A 5,591-nucleotide genomic window follows, 5' to 3' on the forward strand; every position below is an offset into this window, starting at 1 on the left:
CTATGAAATGCATGTGTGAGGGCACGTGAGAACGGCATACCATGCGATAGCCTCTGGTCACATATGTACCTGACATGTAATTATAAATATACCGTGAGTTAGCGGACTGTGGAATGATGTCCAAAGTGTACATGACTGAGGGTAATTTGGTTCCATTAAAGAACAATAAATTGATAATTTTGATATCATATTTTTGATTTATTTCCATCATTTTTGTTATATGTAAACAGAGACAACTGTTATTGTGTCAATGTCATCCTTCTGCAAAAAGTTCCGAATTTTTTCATGGAAGACAACTCCCACCCGGATCAAAGTGATTGTAAAATGTAAAATAAACTAATTATAAAGCCATTGTGTATATTTTGTTCAATTTCCCATTCTATATGTATAGATCTTTGTGTCCTGTTTGCTTTTAGCTTGTAGAAAATCACTTTTATCCGTTCAAATTCAATAAAAAAAAACACTTTGTGTAATATGTGTTACATATTTTGCGATAAATAAAATATTTGTAGGGTTAATTATAAATGCTTCTTTTCATTTTTTTATTGTTGCTATTGTTCCGAACAATGCCACACACAAAAATACCCGGAAAATATTAAAGTGACAAAATTTCAAATTTTTGGTATTTTTTCCAAAAAAGTCCCAAAATTATCGGAATGTTTAGATTTTCAAAAATTAACTCTACCTAGTTGTATAACCATTATATGAAAGTTTCAACGAATTTTGCTGGTTAATTGCGAAAGTGTGGAGCAACCTTAAGACTATGATTAATATATGTACATGTATATTGCTGTGATATCGTTATGGCGGGTACGTATATGTCGGACGTCGTTAAAGCGAACTATTATGTGACGTCATAGTTTATGACGTCACAACATATACTTCAAATAAACAGTCTGAAGAATCTCCTAGAAGAGATGAAAGAACTAAAGACTCGTTGATAAGAATTTTTCTTTTTACAATAGATATATTTATATATATATATATATAATTGCTGTTGAATGTTCTTCAAACCATTCTACCTGATTTGTTGTGTTAGATACTATGAACGAAATATCTTTCTAATTTAAACAATTCTTGCTTCATTTTACGAGACTCGTCGACTAATCACATCAAAACACGAACTGAAGTAATACGAAATGTATTTGAAAATATTTCTCTTTCAATAACAACTAAATATATTATGTTACATATATAATATAAAAAAAAACCTCTTAAGGCAATTTGTGCAATGGACTCAGTTCGCCTCTATGCATAATTTCAGTGCCAGGGGGCCGATGGGGCCGATTACATAGGTATCGGAGTGCCAGGGGGCCGATGGGGCCGATTACATAGGTATCGGAGTGTCAGGGGGCCGATGGAGCCGATTACAAAGGTCTCAGAGTGCCAGGGGGCCGATGGGGCCGATTACATAGGTCTCAGAGTGCCAGGGGGCCGATGGGGCCGATTACATAGGTCTCAGAGTGTCAGGGGGCCGATGGGGCCGATTACAAAGGTCTCAGAGTGCCAGGGGGCCGATGGGGCCGATTCTATATAAATAGAGTTTGTTGTTTATTTTGTTGAATGTTTCTATATCATATGCCACCTCATCTTGATTGCCATACAAAGTTATGACGTTGGGTTACATGACGTATTTCAACGCGAAAAATGATGATGTAAAAGGTACGTAATTTTGACGTCATCTTTAGTCAAAGTGACGTCCTTATTGTTTGGAAAGCACCTGTAGTAATGGCCGTTCCATGGATGCGGATGTTTCCACCTGAATCCGACAGGGGTCCTTGCTTTTAAGAAGCTCCTAGGCCTCTTCATATGCCACCCGGGGATTCTCGGCCATTTTCATATTTCATGATTCTTTTTCCCGAGACACTGATGAAGGAAATAGTTCGGCACACCAACAGGTAATAGTTTACATAAACTGTTCATTCTTCATAAATCATGAAATAGTTTTAGTTTAGGTACCCAATTCTGTTTTAAAAACAGTGGTCGCACAGGTCTTGAAAAACCCTTGAATTATATATATGTCTTGAAAAAGCCATTGAAAATGACTGAAAGCCTTTCTTGTTTAAAATATTCTTTTATTTTTATATTTTACATTTTATCATTTATCAATAGTTTCGCTATTACCTGATACATGTGTATGACCCCTGAAAAACCTATCGGTATATCTGTTTTATTGAAAGCTATTGCATGATGTTGTCTTCCCTGGATGTTAGGTGTTAGACAAGTTACTGAAGTATCTTTGACATTTTAGGTATGCACACCACCATCTGTAGACAAACCAGAACAATTTGGGACATAATGCAAGGGCGCGTTCCTGGAAAACAATTATCTTGTCGTATTGAAAGCATTTCTTTCAATATTTTACAAACATGTCCATTGTAAGAAAGCCTTCAATTCCCGAATACTGGAATTCAAGACTACCAAGTCAACGTTCATCTTGGTTTCCACACACGATGGCCAAAAAAAGATTTTAAAATATTTTGAAATTCCTACATATCGCAGATTTCCGGCGCATGGTTGGAAGATAGGTTAGTACAGTGTCGTCTAGGTAAATTATAGACTATGCATCGGTACACATTGTTATCTGTTTCATACAAAGAATGTTTACTCAATGTGAATAGGTCCGCGTGCGTATGTGTGCGCTTTCAGTGCAGCACAGTACTTATAACACATGTATACCCTACTCTCTTAATTGAAGAAGAAGTCATGAGCTTACTGTACATGTATAACTCGAATAAAATGCCCTTCATGCGCTCCTCTTTGAACAAAATAGTCACACTTTCATACCATCTCGGCATACAAAATTAATTGATATATCTTGATAAAACTTGTTTCTTCATTTCTAGAACGCACTGCAGATTTATATTCAATTTTTAATATCATCACATTCTATACTCTGAAATAAAATGCAATGAACAGCGTAACAAAAACAGATGGATGCGCAGTGTGTACACTACTAGTTTGTTTCACCCACTGTCTAATGATATTCCTGAAAAGTATTGGGCTGGAAGTCTAACGGATATGGCGCATGTCGGGTCGATAAGACGCGTACAGGGTAAATATGCCGGATGTCGGGTCGATAAGGCGCATAACGGATAAATATGGCGCATGCCGGGCGGATATGGCGCATACCGGTCGGAATGGTCAGTCCGCGATATCGACTATGCACAGTCAATAAGCAGTATCACACATGCAAAACATCCCATATCACGGACAAGTTTATGATAATTAAATTGATTATATTATTATCCGTGTCACTGTCATTGAGATATCACTTTTCATCTAACAAGAAAAAAATGTATTTGGCCACTCATCGCGGTAAGAATTATAAGAAACAGATGAATATACAAATATTACCGATAGAAGTGCTAGATAAAATGACGTAACGTCACGTCGCTGTAGAAATACATCCTGCTGTTGTAAATATTAATTAACAAAAACAACGTCTCTCGAGTAAAAGATATTCAGAAAGATTTACTGGTTTTTATTTTATTTTTAATTAAGCATCCTGCCTACGACCCTGCCGCCAGATTTCGTCCTCTACTTAACTTCGCCAACAGACAGTTCCTGCGCTTCATCTTACCGAGGAGGGAATTGTGTGTTGATGAATCCTCGGTGAGCACAAAAGGCCATAGTGTGATGCGCCAGTACATCCCCTCCAAGGCCGCGAAGTACGGAGTTAAGTTTTGGATACTCTGTGAGTCAGCGTCAGGGTACGTTCTTCAAATGGCCATATACAGAGGCCGAAAATTCGACCCAACTCCGCGGAGGGAGCTACAGGGCAGTAACGTTGTATACAACCTACTGAGCGAGGCGTCCCTGCTTGACCGTGGTTACCATGTGTTTGCTGACAGTTTTTTCACTTCGATGCATCTTGGAAGAATGCTGCTGCAGCACCATACCTATGGACGGGTAGGGGTCAATATGTATATCCAGTTATAGTGCTCTATATAACTCACTTAGTTTTGAATTTTGAAAATTAATTAAAACTACTAAGGTTTTATAAAATTTGAACACAAGCACTACCTGTAACTAGAGGAGCGTTTTTCTTTTTGTAACTTTTTTCCGGAGCTTCTTTGCGATTTACAAGCATAAAAAAAAGATTGATACTGTTACGTTATCGGCATGCAGTCAACAAATGAGAGCTTCATCTCCGAGTTGACACTCACTTTTTAGTAAAATCAACTTAATGTTTTTCTTTTATGATACTGCTATATTAAGAATATTTATATTTCATTTATTGAAGGTACGCTACGGAAAAACAGACCGATGCCCCTGACTATACGGAATGCGGATCCGCAGCCAGTGGCCGCTGTATACATGAGACAGGGCAACTTCCTGTGTCTGACATCTCGTGATGTAGAGGGCAAAAAGCCGGTGCTCTACTGCCAGCACAGGACCTTGCGTGTGGGCGTCCTAGAATGGTCAATGCGTATAACCGTGATATGGGTGCCATTGACATGAATGATGGCTTATTGAGTGCATATGGTGTCCAGCGCAAAACCAAGAAAGTCTGGAAAAAGGTGATTCTACACATTTTCCACAGAATTATGCAAAATGCATACATATGTTTTGTCAAGATGTGCACGGATGAAGGACTGGAAACCGGTTACACTTCCAGAATTTCGTCAGTTTCTGTCTGTTATATTCAACATGAGCCTTGTAAGGAAAACAAGTACAACAGAATACGAAGAGGACATTGTTGTGTAGAACAGTGGCACGTCCCATTTCGTATAAACCTTGTAATTTTCTGTTAGATTTGTTCTGCATATATGTACTATATATATATACGTTTTTTATGAAAACTTGTTTTCATATGTGTTTCAATCTACGATTAATTTTTCTTTGCACATTATTTGTTACATAGAGAGTTAAATTCCATAAAACAGAGCTTAGTTTAATGTTAAATGAATTGTACACGGGATTAAGCACAAGTTTTGTCAACAATGAGTTGTGGCGCGAGCCTGATCCGCGGTAGACCTACATGTACTAGTCGTACCCCTTTTCCTAAGTCAGAGAAATCAAACGTTGAAAGACAACACTTGCATCAGTTTTCTAAAAAAAAAACACTCTTACAGAAAGTTCAGAAGAAAAAAAAACATAGAAATATCCATAAACTTGAAATTCCACCAATCAGTATCAGGAAAGTAGGAAACAGTACTCAGCGTATATACAGTTTATTATGATACATGTTTGCTAAAGTTGCTTATATTCGTCTGAAGTGTAACGCCACTATGTTAACGTTGTTTATATTCAGGACCATCTTTAATTGTTATTGTGTTCCCCAGCATCGTTGGCTCGTTCTGTTAAATCGGACTTTAGTACTACCGACACATGGCGATTTTAGACGTGCGTCTAGCATTTTAGTTTCCAATAATAACGTACTTTATAATAGTTGTCAATGAGAATCGCAGTAATTAAACATTTACATATATCATAGTTTAGTCGCATCTATAAGGATTACCTGGTCAGTCGTCATTTAGTCGTGTAGTTTGTAATTTTCAGTCGATCTTGTTCATATGTTTAATTTCGACAACATGTTGTTCTCCGGTAATGCAGTGCGCATGTCCGAGGCCGGCAGTTTACATTTT

General features: G+C 37.5%; 1 long non-coding RNA gene across 1 annotated transcript; it reads left to right on the top strand.

The window, feature by feature from the left end:
* The first annotated feature begins 1,485 nt into the window (after positions 1-1,485).
* LOC110464889 lies at positions 1,486-5,405 on the top strand. Its single transcript, XR_002464558.1, has 3 exons — positions 1,486-1,898; positions 3,505-3,912; positions 4,247-5,405. It is a non-coding gene; the product is annotated as an uncharacterized LOC110464889 (long non-coding RNA).
* Positions 5,406-5,591: the final 186 nt, after the last annotated feature.

This window comes from Mizuhopecten yessoensis, unplaced genomic scaffold (genome assembly GCF_002113885.1).
Source record: "Mizuhopecten yessoensis strain PY_sf001 unplaced genomic scaffold, ASM211388v2 scaffold11039, whole genome shotgun sequence".
In the NCBI taxonomy this organism is placed as follows: Eukaryota; Metazoa; Mollusca; class Bivalvia; order Pectinida; family Pectinidae; genus Mizuhopecten; species Mizuhopecten yessoensis.